We start from the raw sequence: 26055 nt of genomic DNA on the forward strand, positions 1-26055 counted from the left end.
GGTAGGCGGTAGGGATTTAACGTTACCGGTAATGGAATACCGGTAACGCTAAATCCCCATCCAAATCATGACCTTGCTCACCGATATTTGCGGCACTGCTAAGTACGGTGCCACTAATAGCGGCCAGTCCGCGGGCGCGCGACCCTCGCGTCCGTAATTTACGCCATGCTGCTATTAGCACATCATCACAAGCCAGGCGGTCGTGCCAATAGCGGCATGGAAAAGCACCCAAAATCCCTTACCGGCATGGCGCTAATACCGCCATCGCGAACCATCCGTTAAAAGAACTGTGCAGTGTTACCACCTGCCACAGGTGGCCACAATCAGCACAGGTGGAGGCAATGGAGACTGTGGCTGCTCAAAAGGAGCACACCACACCCTTTCCCACAACCCTTCCCACACCAAGATGGTTCCAATACTAGCAGCATTACATGGCCTGGAGGACCTGATTGCAGCGCAGCTGCAACAACAACAGGCAGCACAGAGGAGACTCAGGAGGAGGAGGAGGGCAAGACAGGCACAGCAAGCACCACCACGGCACCTAATCATACCACAGAGGACCCACCAATTCCCAGGATCAGAGCCAGTCCATTGAACCTAACACCTGAGCAGATACACACCCTGTACCGTCTGGATCGAATACCATCACCAGCATCGTGGACATGATACACCACGACATTGTGACCCTCATAGACATCAGAACTGCCATCCCCCCTCTACTGAAGGTGGTGACTGTGCTCCACTTCCTGGCCACAGTCACCTACCAGCATACAGTGGGGCAGATGCATGGCATCTCCCAACCAGTATTCTCACGCACACTGAACCAGGTACTCGATGCCCTCCTGAAGCATGCACCTGAACACATATTCATGCCACGGACTGCCCAGGAGATTGCAAACACCAAAGTTGGGTTCTATTCACTGGCAGGAATCCCAAGTTGCATCGGGGCCATCGACTGTACACATGTGGAATTGGTCGTCCCACATCACAATGAAGTAGTGTACCGAAACAGGAAGCAATTCCACTCCATCAATGTCCAAATGGTATGTGACGCCAACAAGATAATCACACATTGCTGTGCCAGATTTCCCGGATCAACCCATGATTCCATGGTCCTGCGGAACTCAACTATCCCCCGCTACATGGAGCGACAAACGGGACAACATGGTGAGTAGCAGGCCAAGCACATGGCAGTGTGCTTGGGGGGGGAGAGATAGATACTCTGGGGTGTGAAAAAGAGACCATGGTGTCTCCTGCACATTTGCCTCAATATATTGCATGCGCTCAAATTCTTCTTTCTTAATCCTGACTATTTTCCAGTCTATGTGCACTATGCTATATTCTAGTCCCAATGTCATAGTTATACAGCACCTCAGCCACCTGGAGCCACCATATCACTTCCCTGTGCCGTCTTACTTCTGCATGTCTGTCCCGGAGGGGCAGTTCTGTATATCCACCCACTCTGTCGCATCCGCTGGGTGTCAAAAAACAAGGCCCTATTCCTGTGAAACACTTTCAGCTTTGCTGGATACATCAACATGTACTTAAAGCCTGCAGCAAGCAACCTCGTTTTCACTGTTCCATAGTTCAGCCTCTTCCTCTGCACTAGAAGAGTATGGTCTGGGTATGCTGTGATAGGAACAGACGCCCTATGTACCGTACCTCCTTTATGGAAAAACTCCAGGATCTTCTCCCTATCTCGATAGTTCAGGATTTTGGCTATTATCGGCCTCGGGGGGGGGGGGCGGGGCTCCAGGTGAAGGTTTCATCGTCAGAGCCTTGTGTGCTCTCTCCAATGCAAATCCCTGGGTAAGTGCCCCACCCTCTATTTCCTGCAGTAGCATGGTCTCAATATAGTCTGTGGGGTTGGGTCTTTCTTCTCCTTCAGGGAGCACTACGATGCGTATGTTGTTTCTTCGGGCCCGTCCTTCCGCTTCCTTCTCTCTGTTTTCCAAGTTACTCACTTGTTGCCGCAGTATGTGGATCTCCGTGGTATGTAACACGCAGGCAGCGTGTTTGCTTGCGTGTTTGCTTGTGCGTTCCTCTGTTTTCTTCACATCTTGTCTCATCAGATTGACGTCCTCTTGTACCGCCCCTATTTTAAGGTCCAATGATGCTCTGATTTCGTTCATGGCTGCCTCCAATGTGGTTTCCCATGCAATTTTCAGGTCCGCAATTGCGTCCAGGATTTGTTGGTCATTTCGCACCGGTATGGCATCCATCGGTGGGTTCCTGTCCTTGTTTCTGGCTCCATCGGATGATTGGGGTGTTTTAGTGAATTCATCCATAGTCGGTTGTTTCCCTTTTGTTTTGGGTAACTTGGACGCCATCCTATTGCCTCACAGTGTATGCTCACCGTTACCAGGGCTAGTTTCTCGGGCTCTCCGTCCAGCCCTTTGCCTCCAGTGATCTGCGCTGTAACAGTGGCGGCTTCAGTGACAACATTCCGCACCAGCCCAAGGCTCGTGCACGCAGGGTCAGTATCTTGAAGTCCTCACTGTCCTGCCGTCTTTATTGCAGTAAGGCGCAGGCCATCCGACTGTATGTCTTAGTCGCGGTGGAAACACTGGTCATCAGTGACCGCCAATGTGTTATGTATGTGCCCTATAGGCTGCCTTCCCATGTCCGTTCCACACCGATGTCCAGCAGTGCCAGTGTTCACATTTTAATCTTGGCTCTATGTATTACTGGAGGGCTACCACACGCTTCATGGTGCACCGGCATCCTCACTGTCTTTTTATATTGGTCACGCGCTGATTGGATTCTGCTATACTGCGGGGTGGAGTCTCCAGCTCTTTGCATTAGCTTGTTAATGTCCTTATGCAGCCCATGTACATCTGTACTCCGCTTTCAGTTCGGTGAACACGGACCGTTTCGTGTCATTCAGCTCACGGCAACATAAATCATTCAGTCTCTCTCCTCTGCCCTGGCAACCTCATCCTCCTCTTCAGGTTTGCCACTGGACTTGCTAGGCAGGGCTCTCTTGCGGGCTCCGTCGGTCCGAGCGGTTTCTCGCTGCGGTCCCCCGGCGATGCGCTCATGGATCAGCTCCTGTGGTCTTCTCTGCTAGTATTGTGCCCACGTTGGCTGCTGCATTTCTCCTCACCTTTCGAGTTATTCACTGCTCAATCTTTCACAATCAGGTGCTCATTCCATCTGCTTGCGGGTAGTTCGGCTCTGTAACTGCTCTGTAGGGAGAAGGGCTTTGTTTCGACCTCCGCTTCTCGAGGCAGGGATGCATCTCATGCGATGCGGCGGCTTACATTTGCAGCACACCAAGGAATCAGATATTTGTTGATTTATCTGACCCTATCCTCCGGATGTAAGCAACGTTACCAGGCAGCTGCTGCGTCTTTTGCCACCATTGCTTTGCTGTCCGGCTTCGTTCTTCCTTTGTTACGAAGCGGGCGCAATTTTGAGCAGAGCGCTTCGGAGTTCCACCGCAGATCTTTTCAGTCGCCCTTAAGAGCTCCCAGCTCGGATCGTCTCAGAGTCATGACCATTTAACGCCCAGCATGTCTGCTCATCTGTGGAGATATTTCTGTCTCAATTGCTTAGGTCCATACACGTGCATGCATCGGGACACTACAGGATCAGCAGGAGACATTCAGAGACGCGACTTATCCCATGGCTCTTTAGCCACTCCCCTCTTGGCCATAGTTGGTCAAAATATCTTTCATGGCTTTCTTGAAATTGTGAAAAGGGGATACTAGCAGGTTCCCCGGGGCCAGTTTTATCCATTTATTAGCTGTTGTACAGATTTTGACCAAATTACTAGAAGGCATTGCTCTGGTTTTATATACATCAAATATCAAATATCAAAGCCAAAAGGGACCCAGCTGGAGTGTTGGACATGTTACACAATAGAGTAAAACAGCTCAGATAGATTCTAGACTGAATAGGCATCACATTATATTACAATAGCACCATCTCAATTGCAGTGCGGTGGGGAAGGCGCAAAAGACTCTTCAATACACGCCTTTCTAATTTACCCAGCTCATCTAAAATTGAAAGAGACCAGGTTTCAGCACCATATAGTGCAAGAGATGCCAGTTTAGCCTGGTACAACTGAATCGGTATGCCAGAGGAAAATCCCCCACCCTTCTGGGCAAGGGAGTGAATACCTCAGAGGGTCGCATTGATTCTCAATCCAGTGTGATCCATGTGAGTAGTACCGCTCAGCCTGCTATCGAGAAACAGACCCAAATACGTATATGAGGATACCACCTCTAACGTATGCCCATTCATCTCCCATCTCCTGATTTTTCTCTTCCTCCTCTGAGTATCATTTTAGTTTTGGAGATGTTTATGACAAGGGAATAGTTGTCAGCATATGTTTTCAGTCTATTCTAGGACAGTTGTAGTCAACCAGGGGTTGAGATCCAAGATAGCAAGATCGTCCGCATATCCTAACCACTGAATTGGTGTTGTCCCTGGTTTGGGTGGGGGGGGGGGGTTGCTGCCATGGAACCAAGAGCATCACTCAGATCTGAAAGGTAGAGCTTGAACAATTGGTATAGGTTCCAACATGCAGCCGTGTTTAAGGACTTTGTCCATTGGTATAGAAGAGGTGGCCCTGCCTTGTTGGTCTAATCAAACCTTTACCCTGGTTTGTGAATGCAATAGAATAATGATCTTTAGAAGCCCTGGAGGGATGTTATTTTTGGCGAGCTTTCCCCGCAGCCTGTTGCAGTCTATGGTGTCAAAAGCTGCAGTGAAGTCGATGTACATCATATAAACTGAGAGTTTCCTCATTATTCCCGCTTGTTGGATTAGCATGGAAAGCGTGAGAACATTGACACTGGTACTAGAATTTTTCCTGTATAATTTAAGTATTATTTAACCACATGAAATCCAAAGCAAAACCTTAATAAATATTCACATCAACTAAGCCTGTTGAGATTTGTGTCCAGTTGCTTAAATTGTCCACATCTCGGTTTCACCATTTAACCGTCTTGGTTTCACCATTTAACCGATGTGTGTGATCCTGGGCAAGTCATTTGGTCAATCTGTGTCTTATATGGAGCCTTTGTAAGTGATTCAGTGCATAGCTTATGTTAATATATCATGCTATGATAAGAAACCCAGAAACTTTATAGTTGCTTCATAGATAATAAAAGTGTCATTTATGTGTTTCACATCGCAAAGTTAATAACCAATCCGCTTACTTATGGCAACTTCTTGTAATGTCATTTCTTATGTTGCCTCTGAGTATCAAAGACTGATAATGCTTCTTGTAATGCTCTCTTCTGTGATGTCACTTTGGTCTTTGGTTGGTGTTAATGCATTTGCAATTCAGGAGGTTTTCATGTATTTTGCCCCACTGGCCTGGTCCGAGTTCTAATAGGTGAATGGTCTGCATCTATAATGATCCTACAGTTCGTTATGTATTAAAATGGCATCTACCGCTAATGTTACCAAAAAAGCTAATGGGGGCTGAGGCACGAATGATACCGTATGGAAGCGCGCACGCACTGCAGGCTGCTTCTAATGCGCTACCACGTCCAGTGTCCTGCAAAACCATTTTGCAAAGTTGGCCACTCTAGGGGGAACGTTGTGCAATGACAATTTAAAATATAGCTCTGTGTCACCAGCATATTGGTGGGCACTGATGGCATGTTCCTCTCACAGTGTCCAGAATGGTCCCATTAAAAGGTTGCATTTTACTGGATAGCAGAGTCTTGGGAAACGCTACAGGTGACTGGAATGGAATGCCAGAAAATGTGTAAAATATTTGATTATTCTTTAGATAAACCCCAAGAGGGGAGGGTGGTTAACAGTGTTCTGTCAGTCTTGCAGAGGGACACATCCACAGTGTTCTCATGGTTACTACAGAAAACAGGTCAATTACAGTAATCAAATATGTATTCCTCTGCAAACATAAAAAAATCGTAACGACTACTAAATTGTCTATGTGCAAATCCGGACCTACGACAGCTAGAACAGGCGAACATTGTTTTCGAGGACAGGAATACTTCAAGTGTTCCTCCAAACTATCAGAGACGCTTTGTTCCCCTTATTATTCCTTTTCCACTCCTGGAGCCAAACCGCATTATGCATGTGAAAATGGTGTGCTCTCAATGTCGCACTACATTCCTATGCAGCAGCAGGTTTCCCCACTCACATATTTGGACTTTAGCCAATTGGGCACACCCAGTATATTTGCCTATTTTAGACAGGCACAGCCAACATTTCTCATTTGATGACGATTGAATAACAATTGTGGCCAGCCCGAACTGTGCATTTTCAGGGGCTTTTGTATTTTCTTGGTCGAGTGAAGTGGTGAATTCAACACCCTTTCATTTTGCAACTGACCTCGGAAGTGGCAAAACCGCTCAGAGGTTTTCAAGCCCCTGACAGATAGCACTTCGATTGCTTCCCAATGTTAAATGAAGTAATGACGAGTGCATCACACAGTATGTAAATATATACTTTCCCCATGAGCTGAGGCTTGTTTGCCTTGCGACCAGCCTGTTTACAACGAGAGCTCTGCTAGCTGCGCTCGTGTTGCTAGGCGCTCGGCGGCCTGCTGAATTCCAATTCCACAGAGTCACGTTGTGCGCCAAAGGACTTGAAGTAGGACAATGGAGCAACAGCAGACAGAGTGGGAAATGAAACAGAAACCTATGCGCCGTCCACAGCTGTTCCAGAGAAACAAAACTCATCTATCGCCTGTGTTCAGTTTCCCAAGCAACTTCCCAAATCGTTTAACCGCAAAGGTCAGTTTGAAGGAAGTGGACATGACTGGACATGACTCAACTGCATTATTGTGAAAAATAACTGCTCCCCAAACGTTCAAGTGCTATTACAGCATTTATTAGATAAGAGCGTCAGCGACAGCAGGCTCTGCCTTCACAGGCAGACTGTAACTGACCAGTTCAGAACACATAGCAAAGGTAAACGCTCTACGAGAGAATGTGACATCATAATATCAACATAGCCCAACTCAAGAGAACATGTTAATGGAACTAAGGAAGGAGACCATGCCTAACATTCCAACACTATATATATGTATCTATTACATAAGACATATTTAATAAAGTAAACAAACCCAACACATCTCCTCCCTTACAATTGTGAAAGAAATTACTCCAAATAATAGTCTTTTAACCAGCGGGGTTTGTTTCTTGACCTTTCTGAACTAGCATTCATATTGTTATGATTCATCACATTACTGCTCAAGGTTGTTCCAGCCAAACACTCATCATCAGTATTATTGTCGTATGTTTCATGGTTTTCTGCTTCACCATCCTGATTACACTTTACTAATTTACTCATGGACCAACACTCTTCCCCCCTCCATGATAACCACATTACCTCTTACCACAGCAATCTTCTTCGGACCAATAATAAACAAACCCAACAATTATGCACACAAATAGAAGGCACATTGTAAATGCCACTGGTAAAAATCACATCATTCTGCAGTTAATTCTAAGCTTAAATCAACAAATACTGAACCCAGCCATGGCCATGGCACCTCAAACCCCACATTGCCTGGACAAAGGCCAGGCTCAGTGGAAGAATGGCCAGAGCTTGACAAATGGACTCCAACTAGCCATTCAGAATCTTTGCACCGGTGCCCTATTTTTTTTAAAACACTGGGACATTAAAAAAGCATTGCACCTAGACAAGCACAGTTTGTCATATTAAAAGCACCAGGGCTCAAATTTCCATAGTGCTAAAAAGATACATTTTTGATGTATTTTTGCATCATGGCAAAGTTTGCCCTAGTGCAAAAATGTAGTGAAAATGCTTCTTTTTTGCACTACGGACATTTTTGGGCTGGTGCTTTGCCAAACTGCACTTGTCAAGGTGCAATGGTTTTTTAATGTCTCCCAGTGTTTTTAAAACTATTGCAAACTTTGCCCAAGTGCTAATACCGTGCAAACTTTGCACTTGCACCGGTGCAAAGTTTCTGTAATATGGTCCCTGGACAGTTTGCTAACCCAGACTGTGTCCGCGAATGCAAAATGGCCAATCAGGAACTCAAAAAACAGCCCTGTGGGTCCACGGATAGATTCACAAGAAATTATACAACTAACAGGATTTTTTCTAATTTGCGAATGAGTTTGAAAACATATCTGGATGGATTTCCACTAGACCGAAATTGGATTAGATGTCGGACAAGAAGCATGATTCTCACAACAGTTGGAGTCAAATCTGTCCTGCAGTTTTTCTGGATTCATGGATTCATGAGAATTTACATTGAAAACACACATTTGGGAGCCCTTTATAAATATGTCCCACTAGACGAACCAACACACTGATTTCTAGAAAAATTAAGAGATATTTAACTTGCCGGCACTGCTCATAACGTGCCATGTTTTTCTAACTGACCTGAACAATATGCTCCTGAAAATACTTCCTGCAGTCCAGTACGGCTTTGTTTTCTGTTTGGCATCAAATTAAATGCATGAGTATATGTAGTCTAGGACACTTCTGCATGGACGTTATTTAGGGGTTGCCAGGGCTCGCACTTGTGACCCCTGAGGTCTCCCCTGCTACCCCTAAACAAAATTTGAAACATTTTTTTTTTCTTTTTTACAAATTGAAGCTCCTGGACTGCGGCCAAGGCTCTTTGTTTCTAGAGTGGCTGGCTTTCTTGTTAAGACTTCTTGAAACAGCAGGGGGTTCCAGAAGTGTAACACGTTGAGCAGTGATCCTAAAAAGGAAAGAATAGGAATAACAAATAATTTGTCTTTCTGGAATTCTATGCAATAATTGCTAGACTCATTAAAGGTTTATTTTAGGGACACTTCAGGGGGCGAGTCACTGATTTAATATGTTCTTAAACACGTCAAATTCACAATGCAGGCAAAATACTCCAAAAAAGCATTTAGAGTAGAATAAGCGTCCATTTCGGACTATGGTCTCATCACGAGTTGGGCGGTATCCTAGTGTTAGTACCGCTGGAATACCGACTGGGCTAATAGCTTTACCACCAACCGGTCCAGCGCTATTAGCGCTTGATCAAGGGTTGGGCGGTAATGGGTATTCCCCATTCCCCATTGGGTCCAATCCGTCCAATGGGTATTGGGCGTTAATTACTGCACGGTATTACCGCACAGTAATTGCACCAATGGTATTACCTCAGGGTAATTGCACCAAACATTTTTCTGGCACATTTACCCCCAGCTTAGAGCTGGAGATAAATGCTGCCAGAAGTGTTATTGGGCAGACCCTTAAATGCAGCGGTATACCGTCACATTTAAGGGCTACCGCCCAACTAGTGATAATGTATTTTGCTTTTTGCAAGTTGCAGTTATAGCATGTTTTTTTCTGCTGATAAATATGGTGATCCATTCTTGTATGGAATTTTAATCACGTTACAGTGATATTGTAACTATAGTGTATTTAGGAAAAATGATATGTGATGCCACTTCCTGTTTTGTCAAGGGGTAAAAGGTTGTGTTCCATCGCTCCCTGGGATGTGACTTTGGTTTGGGGTCAAATGACATCACTTCCTGTGATGTCATCAGAGGTCAAGGGTCATGTGATTTCACTTCTGTTACCCCTGGCATTTTGGTGAAATGACATACCTGCACTACTGTGCTCCTCAAATTCCTCGTATCTTGTAGGAACTCTGGGTAGGTCAGATGTGATCTTGCCCCATTACTGCCCCCACCCCTGGAGCTCAAATGTGGCCATGCTTAGAAGTGCACATGGCCTTGGGCCATTGGGCCACCAGAGGCAGCTCCAGAAAGTATCAGACGGTGTTCCCCCAGTGACCAGCCGTCAACCATCAACTACAAGGACCAGTAAGGTAGGAGTGGCCTGGTTTAGGGGAGAGCTACAACTCTACCCAGAATCCTAGCCACTTAGCAAACCAACATTACACAGGGCGATTAGGCCTTTCTCCTTCTATATAGGTCTCTCGAGCTTAGCATGGGTTTGTTGTCCTAATTGCATTGTGTGATATTTGGATTGCATTGATAGGCCTCTCTCCCACCATACAGGTCTCTCTAATTTTATAAGGGTTCTGGGTCCATATGGCATTGTGTGATGTTGTGATTGCATTGATAGGCCTCTCTCCCACTATACAGGTCTCTCCAATTTTATAGGGGTTCTGGGTTCACGTTGCATTGTGTGATATGGTGATTGTATTGATAGGCCTCTCTCCCACTATACAGGTCTCTCAAATTGGGTAGGGGTTCTATTTCCAGGCTGCATTGTGTGTTGTTCAGATTGCATACTCAGCTCTCTCAATTTGGTAGGGGTTCTATTTCCAGGCTGCATTGTGTGCTATTCAGATTGCATAGATAGGCCTCTCTCCCGCCAACAGGTCTCTCAAATACTATAGGCGTTCTGGGTCCATATTGCATTGTGATATACAGATTGCATTAAGGGGCCTCCCTCCCACTGTGCAGGTCTCTCAAATTCAATAGGAGTTCTGTCCCCAGATTGCATCGTGTGACAGTTAGAATGCATTAATAGGCCCCTCTCCCACTATACAGGTCTCTCAAGTTTAGTAAGGGTTCTGGGTTCATATTGCATTGTGTGATATTTAGACTGCTCTGATAGGCCTCTCTCCCACTATATATGTCTCTCTAATTCTATAGGAGTTCTGGGTCCACACTGCCTTTTGTGATACTTAGATTGCATTGATAGGCCTCTCTCCCACTATACAGGTCTCTCTAATTTTTGTATAGGGGTTCTGGGTCCATATTACATTGTGTGATGTTTGGATTGCATAGATAGACCTCTCTCCCACTATACAGGTCTCTCCAATTTTATAGAGGTTCGGGGTCCACATTGCATTGTGGGATGTTGTGATTGCATTGACAGGTCTCTCTCCCACTATACAGGGCTCTCAAATTTGGTAGCGGTTTTGTTTCCGGGCTGCAGTGTGTGATATTCACATCGCATTGATAGACCTCTCTCCCACTACACAGGTCTCTCTAATCTTTATAGGGTGCTAGGTTCGTGTTACATTGCGTGATGTTTAGATTGCATTGATAGGCCTCTCCCACTACACAGGTCTCTCAAATTTGGTTGGGGTTCTATTTCCAGGCTGCATTGTATGATATTCAGATTGCATTGATAGGCTCCTCTCCCACTGTGCAGGTCTCTCAAATTAATAGGGGTTCTGTCCCCATATTGCATCGTGTGATATTTAGATCGCATTTATTGGCCCCTCTCCCACCATACAGGTCTCTCAAGTTTAGTAGGGGTTATATTTCCAGGCTGCATAGTACGATATTCAGATCTCATAGATAGACCTCTAGACAGGTCTCCCAAATCTTGCTAACCAACTCACTCCTGAAGTGAGACAGAACCCACCAGTGAATTACTGTGGAGCGACACCCTGATTAGGGACTCACACCTCTTTAGGCTTAAGTTCTAGCTGCTCCCTCAAAATCACTCTCAACTAGTAGATATCCTTCTTAAACCCACACCGCTGTCCACTGCAGTGAATCGCGTATAGGGTGACTGACACCATAGAGAGCCACAGATAAAACCCAACTAGTCAAAGGGGCAACATACTCGGCAGGACACACCCTTGACGCAATTTTCGTTGAAAAAAACTCATCACCACGGCACCACTGATAAAAATACTGTGGAGCGACCATCTCATCATCCCATTTGTGATCACTCTGCCTACTCAAGTCTACATCCAACCTCCCAAACTCACAACCACCACAAAAAGAAACTGGAAAAACGTCAAAGAAAGCAACCTATTCGAACAACTAGAGTTAACCAAACCCTCAACTACAAAACTAGAGCTGCCTGACCTAGACGAGAAAGCGGAACTACTATGCAAATGGATGCAGACACAATTGACAAGATCACCCCAGAACAACTATTCACCCCATCAACAAAAAAAAAGAGAAATGGCAAAATGGTTCACTCCACTATTAAACACCATGAAAAAGGAAAACAAAAAGATGGAACTGGAATGGAGGAAAGAATACAACCCAGACAAAAAAACAATGTTCCAGAGACATATCCGTGCATACAAGAAGGAAATTCAAAAGGCGAAGAGAAGGCATTATGATGACAGAATCATCAATGCCACCAACACACAAAAAGAAATGTTTAACATAATTAAAGAGATGAGAAACCCACCAGGCTGTGACAACACCCCAACCCCCTCAGAGAAACTATGCAACAACCTTGCAGACCACTTCAAGAAAAAAATCAATGACATCCGACAAACCATACAAAACATACCAACCGACCACAACACACTACCGAGCGATCATATCACAGAACCTCAGCACAAATTCCAAAACTTTCCTGAAATATCAGCAGAGGCATTCACAATGCTGGTAAAACACAGCAAAAAAGCTGGATCACCCATGGATCCCTGTCCCCCAGACATCTACAAATCAATTCTCGCACAAGGAACGCCAGCAGAATACTATAGAAACCTTTTGAACCAATCACTAGCAACAGGATATGTACCGAGGATCTTCAAATCAGCATATATCAAACCACTTCTGAAAAACACAAGTGGCGACGTAGAAGACCTCTCCAACTACAGGCCGATCTCCAACATTCATTACCCGGCAAAACTCCTGGAAACCTACGTGTATAAATTAACCCAAGAACATGTAGAAAAACACCACCTGCTAGACCAAGCTCGTCGGTTTCAGACCTGCAAGAGGAACGGAAACAGCACTACTATCCATCTGGGACGACCTAAAAACGAACGCAGACTGAAACATCACCTCAGCCCTTATCCTACTCGACCTCTCCGCAGCCTTCGACACAGTTAGTCATGACGCCCTAACCAAAAGACTAGAAGACATAGGGCCTCATTACACGGTAGGCGGTAGGGATTTAACGTTACCGGTAATGGAATACCGGTAACGCTAAATCCCCATCCAAATCATGACCTTGCTCACCGATATTTGCGGCACTGCTAAGTACGGTGCCACTAATAGCGGCCAGTCCGCGGGCGCGCGACCCTCGCGTCCGTAATTTACGCCATGCTGCTATTAGCACATCATCACAAGCCAGGCGGTCGTGCCAATAGCGGCATGGAAAAGCACCCAAAATCCCTTACCGGCATGGCGCTAATACCGCCATCGCGAACCATCCGTTAAAAGAACTGTGCAGTGGTACCACCTGCCACAGGTGGCCACAATCAGCACAGGTGGAGACAATGGAGACTGTGGCTGCTCAAAAGGAGCACACCACACCCTTTCCCACAACCCTTCCCACACCAAGATGGTTCCAATACTAGCAGCATTACATGGCCTGGAGGACCTGATTGCAGCGCAGCTGCAACAACAACAGGCAGCACAGAGGAGACTCAGGAGGAGGAGGAGGGCAAGACAGGCACAGCAAGCACCACCACGGCACCTAATCATACCACAGAGGACCCACCAATTCCCAGGATCAGAGCCAGTCCATTGAACCTAACACCTGAGCAGATACACACCCTGTACCGTCTGGATCGAATACCATCACCAGCATCGTGGACATGATACACCACGACATTGTGACCCTCATAGACATCAGAACTGCCATCCCCCCTCTACTGAAGGTGGTGACTGTGCTCCACTTCCTGGCCACAGGCACCTACCAGCATACAGTGGGGCAGATGCATGGCATCTCCCAACCAGTATTCTCACGCACACTGAACCAGGTACTCGATGCCCTCCTGAAGCATGCACCTGAACACATATTCATGCCACGGACTGCCCAGGAGATTGCAAACACCAAAGTTGGGTTCTATTCACTGGCAGGAATCCCAAGTTGCATCGGGGCCATCGACTGTACACATGTGGAATTGGTCGTCCCACATCACAATGAAGTAGTGTACCGAAACAGGAAGCAATTCCACTCCATCAATGTCCAAATGGTATGTGACGCCAACAAGATAATCACACATTGCTGTGCCAGATTTCCCGGATCAACCCATGATTCCATGGTCCTGCGGAACTCAACTATCCCCCGCTACATGGAGCGACAAACGGGACAACGTTCGTGGCTACATGGTGAGTAGCAGGCCAAGCACATGGCAGTGTGCTTGGGGGGGGGAGAGATAGATACTCCAACTGGGTGTAGCCTGTAGTCTGTCGTCCAAATGCACATACAGATGTAAGCCAATGTCCATCTGGGAGGGCCGCAACTTACTTGAGATGAACGGACATGCAAGTATATGCTAAACAACACAGATGACTATCCAAGTTTAGAAACATCAAACATCAAACCACATCCACACTGCACAACATTCCACGCCACAAAATACACACATATCATCCATGCCGTCAACATAGTCATGCTGAGTTCATCCAGCACGACATCAATAATGCAATGTGCCCTATAATGCATGCTAAGGGATACCCCCTAGCCATAGCAATGCACCACGAACCCATAGCACCACTGAAGTGATGCCTCTCAGCATGGCAACGTCAATGTTGGAAGGGCAGTACACCACCAGTGTGGTACCAAATCTGCCTGGGCACAGGGACACCTAAGACCTGGCCTCACACAGGACATGTCAATTACTGGTGGAGGCATTAATGGGGCATGTCTACTTGCAGGGTTGAGCCCACCTTTGCACATTGCAGTTACACAGAACATTTGCATGTATGCTGTTGATTGTGTACTTGAATCTCAATGCCAAGTCAATGTTTGTGAAATGAACAGGCCACACTTGAGGTGAACAGTAACATGACACCATTCCTTCCCCCATATAGGTGATGCCAGCTACCCCCTGAAGAGGTGGCTCCTCACACCTGTACGGAACCCACAGAACAGGCATGAAGAGCAATACAATTGTGCACACACCCGTACCCGCATCGTGATCGAGCAGACTTTTGGACTTTTGAAGTCACAGTTTAGGTGCATTAGCAGGTCTGGTGGCGCTCTCCTGTATGGCCATGACAAGGTGGCCAAGATCACCATGGCATGTGTCATGCTGTACAATATGTGTATCGGACGGAATGTGGCACTGCCCCCTGATGTTGAAATGGAGGCACCTGATGAGGATGATGATGGTGATGAGGATGGAGGTGAAGGGGATGCAGGTCATGCAAGAGGGGATGGCCAGGAGGGACGTGCTGTGAGACAGCATCTGATCAACCAAATATTCTGAGTAACATGTTCTCGTACTGTCACCTGGATATGGCTAGTAATACACTGGTGTCTGTTTGTGTGCTCACAATGGACCCTGGCGTCAATAAAGTACACATACACAATGAAGGAGTCCAGGCCTGTGTTTTGCTCAAACACCAGTGTATTAATGAACTTAAACAGGAAAATGTGAATGTCCCCAAACATCCCACCACCCTTTCCCCCACCCCCCACAACAGTCCCATCACACCCTACCCCCCACCCCCCACAACAGTCCCATCACACCCTTTCACCCCCCCACCCCCCACAACAGTCCCATCACACCCTTTCACCCCCCCACCCCCCACAACAGTCCCATCAAACCCTTCCCCCCACCACCACAACAGTCCCTCATGTGTCTTCCACAATGTATGCGTCCAGGCATGCACGCGGAAGCATGAACATTAACTCCCTATTAGTCATTGCCAAAACCAGCATTGGGAGGCTGCCTAGAGCTGCGCCTGGTGGTGCATGCGGAGCGTCGGGGTGGGCTTGACTGCCGCGAACTGGCGGACAAAGAAGGGGCAGACTGTCCAGGTGGTGGTGGAAATTGCCGGTCCATAGCATCCGCAATACGTGTGAGGACCTCACGAACTCGGATGAGCTCCCCACACAGCCTGTCTGTGCATGCCTCCATCCCCTCCCTGGACTGCCTGGATGTCTCTGCAATCTCCTCCCTGAGACGGGCAGCCTCCTCCACGTGCTGCCCAACCAGCACAGTGAGACCCTGTTGCCGCTGGCTGATGCTGGCCAGGTCAAGGGCAGTGTCGGGCTCTGGTGGTGTGGCTGGTGTGCATTGTGGTGCATGCAGGTGAACAGATGGAGGCACCGGTGGGCTACTGAAAGCTCCCATGGTCTCATCACCAGTGACGTTGGAGCCAGGTGTGTGTGGTGGTGATGGCTGGGGGGCTCCAGGGGGGCTTGGAGTGTGCATGCCCAGGTCGAATTCTGTTGGGTCCTCCCCATCAGATAATGGAGCAGTGGCTGCCGCCTCTCCTGCCAAACTGGCTGCAGCTGATGGTGGTCCCTCAGTGGCTGTGATCGGTGGTGGTGAGTGGACCTCCGGAGGTGGGGCAGTTGGCTTTGGTGTGGCCTTGGCAGTGGCACTCGACCGATGTTTGAGGCTCTGCAAATGGAGCCTTGTGCCTTTTCCCCTGGATGTTGTGGGGGTGTCCTCTGTGGGCTGTGGCCTTTTTTTCTTCTGCGCAGGGGGTGCCTGGGATGCATTCCCACCATTGCCACTGTCTGTATGTGACCCTGTCAGGGACAAGAAGGGGGATGGCATTGGTTACGGTTTGATGTACTTATTGCAGGATACATCATCAATGCACTTGTGGGCATTTGGACTTCATTGTGAAGGATGCAGGTGATGTGTCAGTTCAGTGGCTCATCAACGCAGTGTTGTGTGTGGCACTTGGCTCTGTTGATGTGTGCATGTGTGTGTGTTTGGGTCTGGCACTGACATGGGCAGGGTGGGATGCATGTGTGGCTGTTTGGCCATCCATGAGGTGATTCTGGGCTGACATTTGCGGGGGCCAGTAGATTTTCATTGCATGCTTTCATTGGTACACTTACCTCCATCCGAAGTGCCTGCCACGCCATGCTCCATCCTCCCAACTCCCTCGATGCATTCAACTCCTATGAGGTCGGCACATGTCTCCTCCCATTCTTTTAGTTTGATTGGCGACCCTGATCCACCGGCTGTGTCAATGTTGTGATTTTCTGACAAGATCATTCTGACCCGGAGTCTAAGGTCATCCCATCTTTTCCGGCACTCACGTACAGTGCGGGTGCTGGTGCCCACAGCACTTACTTTCAGTGCCACCTCCTCCCAGATTGCTTTTTTTGGAGGAGTGTCTCCCACCGCATGTCGTTTGTGAAATCCACTGCAGCATTTTCAGATAGGGTCTGTGTCAGCATTAGTAGCTCCTCAGTCGAAAACTTTTCTTTCCGCTGGCGGTCAGTTGTTTTTTTGAGAGCCTTGGGCATGGTAAGGGTGTTCCAGATATTTTCCAACAGCAAAGTCCTACAAACAGGTCCAGGGGGCAGAGCATGGCAATGGATTGTGTTTTTAAAGATGGCTGCCATGCTCTTTCCCGTTCCTGTGCGATGACGCTGTTTCCGGCTCCGCTATTTAATGGTCACCGCTATTAGCTATTTGCATGCTGCGTCAAGGCGGAGGTGCTATCTGCACTGTCGTCGAAGCCACTAAGGGACTATTGGGGGAGTTTAGCGGCATGGCAGTTGGGGCATTACCGGCATGGCGCGATGCTCATGTCCGCATACTCGTAATGGTACGCTATTAGCGCCCGCATGCGAGGGCGGACACGTTAAGGGCGCCATGCCGGTAATTTGCGATTTTTAGCGCGCAACGTGTAATGAGGCCCATAGGCATAACAGACAGAGCACTACTCTGGACTAAATCATTCCTAGCAGACAGAACTGAAACCGTTTGGATCAAACCCTTCAAATCCACTCCAAGAGTTAACGACTGTGGAGTGCCACAAGGATCCTCACTATCACCACTGTACTTCAACATCTACCAGACACCGGTTATCAGAATCTTCAAAAAATACAAAATCACATGCTACAACTACGCCTATGATACTCAAATCATCTACAAAATCAAAGACACCCAAGCCGATCACGCAACCCTAATCGAATGTCTAAAAGAAGTCTTCAACTGGATGACTGCCAAAGACCTGAAAATCAACTCAGGAAAGACAGACATCATGATCATATCCAAAGACCAAGAAAACGAAACCACTGTCCCGTGGCCAACTAAAATGGGAACCGCACCATCACCATCTAAGGTAGTAAAAAATCTGGAAGTCCTGATGGACAACACCCTAACCTTAGAACCACAAATAAATGCAACTGTCAAGAAATATTTTTTCCTCCTCCACACAGCAAAAAGAATCTTACCTTTCCTCTCCTTCACACACAAAACACTCACTATCGTCGCCCTCATCATGTCAAAAATAGACTATGCAAACAGCCTCTACCTCGGAATACCAGAATACCTCCTTAAGAAACTACAGCGCATCAAAAATACAGCTGCCAGACTACTCCTCAAACTATCAAGAAGAGAACACATCACTCCTGCTCTAAAAACACTACACTGGCTCCCAGTAAAACATTGCATCACCTTCAAAACAATGTTCATAACGCACAGGGCAATCAGCGGACAAGGAGCAGAATTACTACAAAAGAAAATAACAATCTACAAGCCAACTAGACTCCTCAAGTCCTTCAACGAAATCTGCTTGGAACCAAAACCATACCTCAAGAAAAAATGTGGAGGCACCTCCTTCTACCACTCAGCTGCAAAAACCTGGAACAACATCCCAAAAGAAATAAGAAACACCAAAGATCACCTACAATTAGGAAATTACTAAAAACGTGGCTCTTCAACACCACAGACTCAAACTGAAAACGGACATAGAAAGGAAAAGGGATGTCTAAACTAGACTAGACACGGACAACCCCCAGAACTGACTGGGAAGCTCCCACAGCACCCAGATGAGTCTCACCGGGTAGAGTGCAACAGCGGCGACACCCATGGAGGCGGAATCAACAACCCTACCCTAATCCCACCCAACATCCGCACTCGCCCCTTAGTTGCCACCAGGTACCACAGTGTTTTGGAATTGTCGGGATATTGGCAATCACCATAATAGCTGAGCTGTGGATTATGACAGGTGCACTGGCTGTATGAGTGGGAAGGGAAGATAGGTAGCGCTGTGAGGCAGGCTGGGGGAAGAGGGGGCTAGATGTGAAGGGGACCTTGAAGGCTGTATGGACCCAGATCAGGACAGAGGCATAGGGGTGCTACTAAAACACATCTGGGGAGAGTACAGAAACCCACCGCTTCAAGTCAGGATAGAGATGCCAACTAACCAACTGCACTAACAATTTCCCCCTCTGCATACATCTCTCAAACTCCAAACCAACCACAAACCTACAGCACAACAAACCGCACAAACTTCACTACATGGCAACAACAAAACAAAAAAACACACATAGACTAGTACAACAGTACACGACGACTACCGGCCGCAAACACCCCAGGCCCAGCCAACGGAACCACCGGGACCAACAGCACATCACTGCTCTCTTGCACTTTTCCAACTCCTTCCCACTAACCCCCCCTCCCTTCCTCTTTCAAAGCTGCCAGAGCGCCAAGGGACCACTTCGGTGGTGATAGTGTGTGGTACAAATGTCCTTTAACATTAACATTAACTCGCATATACCTCACGTTGCTTCTGGACACAGCCCTTGGCCACACTCAGTGGCCACTTTGCTGAGGGCCTTTGGGTGTGTCCCGGGCTCCTTACGGATCACAATTGTAGTAGAAGAACTTTATTCGATGTAAGATTCCTCCATGAAAGTACAGTAATAAAACGTAATACAAACCATGCATGAAAACATGGTTACAAATTAAGGACATTCTTTCACACATTTGAAAGCTACAATTGATTCCTTTTTTTAAATGCTTATCTAACAAATGTTCTTAAAGAATATTTCACTTCATGATGTTCTGGTCTAAAGCAGAGATCCTAGATTTGGCATTATATTTTAATCGCATTGAACCCAGACACTCAGACAACAGTAGTGTGAAACATGTGTAACTTGTCATCTTCCAGACCTCCCAAACGACCTTTACAAAAACTGTTTAGACATACATTCTTCCAATTTCAAATTCTTACGCCCACTCTTAGTGTGTTCAGACAGAGAGCAGTAATTAATTTCCTAAGCACCGGCGACTTCATGTTTATCAAACATGCTTCACTATCAAATGGAATTTGTAGCTAAACATATATACATGCACATCAAACTCTATTTTGGCATTTACCTGGCCTTTACCTGTCACTCTTTATTGTGACCACTGGGTTTGTCCTCTGGCCATGCCCAGTCTTCATTTTTCCAGAGCTTTGCTTTCGGCTACGCCCCAACTCACTATACATTATGCATGGTGCCCATTCCCTGTGGGCTCTTCACATGAAGCAGGGCCTGTGGCTATTCAAGGTGGACATTTTACATAGGACAATTAAGTCGGCCATACCCCAGGCAAGTCCTGGATACCCGATGCACACCAAGTCAATGGCATTTGGCCATGTTTGGTGGTCAATCTGCCTAGAGAATGGATATGAGCCATGCCAGGGACAGCTACCTTAGCGACATTGTAAAATTGGGCCTGACCGCAGGTACCTTCAAACCACCCACTGTGTGCAATGGGCATGGTCTGCAATCGTGCAAAGTTGATGCTATGCTTTGGGCATGGCTTTTAGCTATGGCCTGTGCTCCTCTTACAGTGCTAAAGTGGCTCCAAATGGCCATCTGCCATGCCCAATAGACTATTTGCCTGGGTCAAAGCATTTTGCCATGCCCTAAGCTCCAACCTGAGCCATATTGCCATGTTCCCAGGCACCACCACAGCACCCATGTTGCTAACTGGGCAGTGCCTGTGGTCATGTCCAGTAGGCACTATGCCCAACACATGATCTTCACAAATGCCAGTGGTACCTACAAGCTAACAATGGCATCCAAAGAGTCTAGCCTATGGCCTTAAGCAGTGGTATTGCCCTGTGCACACCAATGCTACTAGAGGTTGCCACTTGTCATGGCTAGTGATAGGGAGAATTCTCATAAATGGCTAATTTCCTTTACCTAATGAGTCCCTCAGCAGCTTTGCTGGATTTCTAGGATTTATTTTTTTCACCTGGTAAGAGTGTGAGCCTTTTTTCCCACTCTTACATGTGTTTTGCTGTGTGTGTTTTTACTATTTGTGTGATCTTGGGCTCTGGAGCCTCACCTACTCCATGTGCACCAGTTTTTTGTGTGTGGTACACAGCACCTTCAGTGCAGTAACACAGGGTTGTCTTTTAGACTTCCCTCTGGCTCCATTTTACTGGGACTGACTACTGTCTCCCAGAAACATCTAATGTTGCCATTAACTTTATGTAGTCTCTTTAAACTACAGACCCAGTACACCCCATCTTACATAGAGTATTAGAAAGGGTTAATTCCTATCCCTTTTTGTCTGTGTCTCTTGGAGCACTGTTTCGCTCCCTTTACATCAAGACTTGGCTGGTGGCAGTGGTAACTACCCTAACTTTTCTACCGCGGTTATCTTATATAACCATGGTATTGTTTTAGGCTATTATAGTAGCCTCAAACATAAACCAGCTTGACCAAATACATTTTATTTTGGCTCTGGCTGGGTTTAGTCACCATTTCTTTTTGTTAAAGGCTTTCTCGTGTACTTCTCTGCGCGCCAAACCGGGTATGATTCCTTTGTTCGCCGTCTTTTCGCAGGCTTCTGCACAGAAGCCCTCCTTAAGGCACCTGAAAGTCTGGGTAGGCAGGATGTGAGGGAGGGGTCTTCAGACCCCTGCCATGGGTTCCCTTGATAACCCAAGTCACACTCCTTTTGGATTGGCTGGGTGACTGTCCATGCCAGGACAGCCACCCTGTTGTGTGATTGACAGCCAGGCTGAATGAATGGTGGAAAACTGCATAAAAAGCAGGTCTCTGGGACTGGAAAGGCAGAGTCACCACTGGAACACAAGAACCAATGAGGAGCTGACAGAAGAGGACCCCTTCAATGACTGAACCACCCGGTGAAGCTCTGCTGCAGGTTCGAATCGTCAGAATCCGCCAACAGAGAAGATCCTCCAGGAAATGTCTTCCCTTGAGCTGGTGGGACCAACCAGTTTGCCTAAACTGCAAGCCAGGACTCCTCCTCTGGTCGAATTCTCTGTACAGAGCTACAGTGGGCCGGATAGCCAGGAAGGTCGGACCCTGCTTGCATTTTAAGGAGCGCACCTTTTATTTGTTGCTTTGCTCTGCTGCTGGTGTCTACCCTGGGTAGTGCAGGACCCTCCAGTCTTCCTACTTCGTGTCAGTCCGACAGTCCCTTCAGGAACCATGATCCTACCAGGAAAGTCCGCCTCAGCTACTGTTTCCTCTCCGTTTTAAGGTACTATGCAAACCTGGTTGCTCGTTTCGTTCAGCTGCGGGAAAAGTGTGTGAAATCTTTCTCCAAACCGAGGGCTTGTCCTTCTCTTTTTTTTGAACTAACTTTTCTACCACCCAACCTCGTCCGAAATCCGTGGCACAAACTTTACCGCAAACTACCCTGAACCGTGTGATCTTGAGCAAAAGACTTTTGTCCTATTGACTTTGGCCCTAAGCCTTTTCTACCTGATTCTATCACTGTAGTGCCTCTTGTTCTATTGCCCTGAGTACTTACCTGTTGGTGTGGTTTAATTTCTATTAACTTTGTCTTTCCCTCCCTTTTAAATTGCTGGAGTGCCATTTTGTTCCCACGTCATTTTGTGAGTTTAACTTGTGTGGGATTTAAGGGAAGTGGTGGATTAAGAGTGTGATTTTTAAACTGCTTATAATGGTGTCATGTTATACAACTGAAGAGTGAAATAAATGTATATTCTTTTACTTGAAAATCTTGAGTCAGTGTTTGCCTGAATCATAGTAATTGCTGTCCTTTGTGTAACTATTAGATACTGCTCACTTACTCTTAAGATAAGTCTGGCTGCTCCGCTACTGCTACCACTTCAACTGTGTAGTGCAGGCTTGTATCAAAGGTGCATTTGTACTGTCACTTGTAGTCTTAATTGGGTGCGGTGTTCCCAAAGGGTACTGCATATAATTCTGACTAACAGCTACTATACCCAGGCACCACTTTACAAATGGCATACATATGGCCATCTCTCAGGCATCCATAAGCCTCTCTCTGTGGCCAATGGGCATGGCTATAGGCAATGACCAGGGTTCGCTTTGTACCATAAGTTTGTCTTTATCCATGCTGTGTCTGTTGACTACCACTAGCACCATTGACCCAATCTGCAGGTTTGAGCTGGACAACAGCTAAGTACAAAACCCAGGTTTAGCCCATGGACATACCTTGAAACTCTGGGCCAGACCCATGGACCTGACGTACAGTCCAGGTCCCATACTAAAAATCAGTGTTCTGGACCAACAAAGGATTGTGAGCCAAATCAGATTCGAGATCCTTGTGTAGGTTATGCATAATTCCATCAAGCATTCTTTGCTGTTGGTGAGAGCACATTTTGGCCTATAAAAATTACATTGAAATTGCCAGTTCAGAGAACCTGCTATATGTTCAACCGATTATAGAAATCCATCCCCTACAAAAATGTTATAAGAAATTTAGATTTGGATACATTTACTTTTTGTAAAATGTTTAGGAGATTTGTCAAATAGACACAACATTTTAAGCATCTGAAAAACCTCTCCTCCTATTTGGCGTCTAGCTTATCCTTAATTACAGAATTTCCATAGCTGCCTTTGTAATAGGATTGCATGAAGTAGTTGGGGGATTGCAGAAGTTAATTCCCTTGGCACAATAGGTACAGGGCAAGGCAGTATTACTCAATTTGATCGATTTTAATTGATTGAATGGCACATTTGGTCGAATTCTGCCAGTAGCATTCGATTGATTAAAAAATGATCAAATTGGATAATCACTACTGTACATGGGGAGCAGGGGTTGCAGGGGTGTCCCCCGTCCTCCATGTTCGGTAGTGATGGCCTTTGGGAGTAACAGGGATGTCCCCGCTTCCGAAGGATTGGAGGCAGAGGATGGGGGGAAAAAAGTAGAAAATCAGACCCTGCGGCATTGGATCTGCCATGTGTAGGTGGGACAGAACTGATGCCGCAGGGTCAGAAGGAAGCAGGTGCTTAAAAGGTAAGTGGGGGTAGGGCGGATATGTATTGGGGGATGTGGGGCACATGTATTTGTTGATTTTGGCAGCTGCAAAATACTTTTTGGTGCTAAATTGACTATGGTCAATTCCGCCGTGAACAATTTTGCCACTGCCAAATCACACAGATCTGGCAAAGCTACAGGCCATGCCAAGTGCCTGAATTGGGTGGGAGCTTGTGGGTGCTTGTTGAATGTCATGCTCTGGGCAAATTGGCAAATGGGCATGGCTGCAAGCCACATCCAGTGGGTAATGTAGGCGTTCCAGTATTTATTATGTTTATTAGTAAAAACCCTAAACTTTCAGTGAAAGGGATGTTATGTGTATTTGTGCTTACGTTTATTGTTTCAAGAAATCTTTCCCATTAAGTGAAAAACCTTGGTTAATGTTTAATTTTTCCTTTACAAAATGTTCAAATTCCGTGAAAAAAAGTTGTTCAGGGATGCTTAGGTTGCAGCATAATATAACAACATTTGGGAAATTTGGCATTGATGGATCTCAAATGAGCTTACCTTAGGCAACACCATCTTAATGCAACTAGAATTCTGCCCCCTCACACACGCACATACACACACAAACACACACATACAAAGAAATATGGAAACATCCAAAAGTTTGAAAAAAATGGTCGAATGGACCATTTGGCCAAATTTGGCAAGAACAAAATAATCGAAGTCCAACATACCGAACATGAGGAGTGGGGGATGCAGGGGTGTCCCTTGCTCCCCATGTTAGGTGTTGTGGGGGTGTCCCCCGCTTCCTTGACATTGGAAATGGGGAACCCAAAAAAAGAAACACAATGCAATTGAAAAAGAAAAAGGGGACCTGCATTAGAGGGATGGAACTGACACTGCAGGAGTACAGAAATAGTGGCGGCGGCTGGTGAAACAGTAAGTAGGGCGGTGGGGGTTGTCTACCCCTGCTTATGGGAGATGGATTTGTTTTTTTTTACCGAAGTAAAAACTGATTTGCAGCAAAATCTACTACAGGAATTTCCACCACAATTGTTTCTATTTCGGTAAAAAAATCCAAATCCAGAAATACATATACCTACCTTTTAATGAGGCAGTAGTTATCTTGTTATCTTAAGTCTCCTCTCCATTGCACCAGGGCTGACTGGGCTACCGGAAAGGCTGTTGGCAGAGAGAAACACAAGTGGGCCCCAGCCTTTGGATCGCAAGCAACTGATTGGCAACAAAGCCCATTCACTAATATTTATTTTCATCAGCTCTGGCAGGGAGCAAACCTCACTCTAGCAAGGCAAAACAAACAGAGTAAGTAGCATTTGTGAAACTTACCAGAACCTGGAGTTCTTAAGGAAAGACCCACTAAAGATGAGCATCATGCAGCCATTGTCCCGAATTACAGCTCCCTGTTTGGTTAGCATAGAGATGAGGTGGGGTAGGAGCAGCGGTGTATAGGAACCATGCACCACCTCAAAGTTGAAAAGCAAAAGACAGCTATTAGTAGCAGCAATAAAACAATAGGTTCATGATCACTGTAAATACTAGGAGAGTTTGCCTGGGTGGTGTGTGTTTAATGACTGAGAATGTGCACCCTAAGGTGGATAAAAGGAAAACAGAAATAACCCCTGCAAAAACATGACAAAACATTTAAAACAAGGGAATGACTGTCTCAAAAAAATCCAAAGTCTAACTGAAAGTTCAGCAAGTGTGATCCAGAAGTAATCAATTGGCAATGTAAATGTAATCCACCAGTAATCAGGCAGTCCTAATATTTATTTCAAAAATGTAAACACCTTCAAGAAAAACTGTACAAAAAATATAACAAGTAAAAACAAAAATGCAAAACATTATAAAAGTTCATCAATGAACATAATTGTCTCTTAATGTTAATGATTTTTCAATGTAAGAATACTAAGTAAGAGTAACCAATCTGTTTGTTCGACAATATACACAGTATTTGCTTTGATAAGGGATCTAAAATGTTCCCCTACAAAATTTGAATTAGATACTTTCTCCTTAACCCTTTAAGTGCCATGGGTATTTCTCCCCAGTGCCAGAGCCTTTTTTGGTGATTTTGGTATGTGGCCATTCAATGGCTTGTAACTTTTTCGTTACATGAGATATCTCGGCCAAATTTGGCTCCTTTTTTTCCCACATGTAGGCGGTCGTAACGCCACCCAGGAATCCCAGGTTGCTGTAGGGGGGTGAGAGAAAATAAGGAAAATGTGCGAACATTTTGGGTTTTTTCAAAAAATGCCAATAAAATGATGTAC

The sequence above is a fragment of the Ambystoma mexicanum genome, chromosome 8 (assembly GCF_040938575.1).
Source record: "Ambystoma mexicanum isolate Mex_15411 chromosome 8, UKY_AmexF1_1, whole genome shotgun sequence".
Taxonomy (NCBI): Eukaryota; Metazoa; Chordata; class Amphibia; order Caudata; family Ambystomatidae; genus Ambystoma; species Ambystoma mexicanum.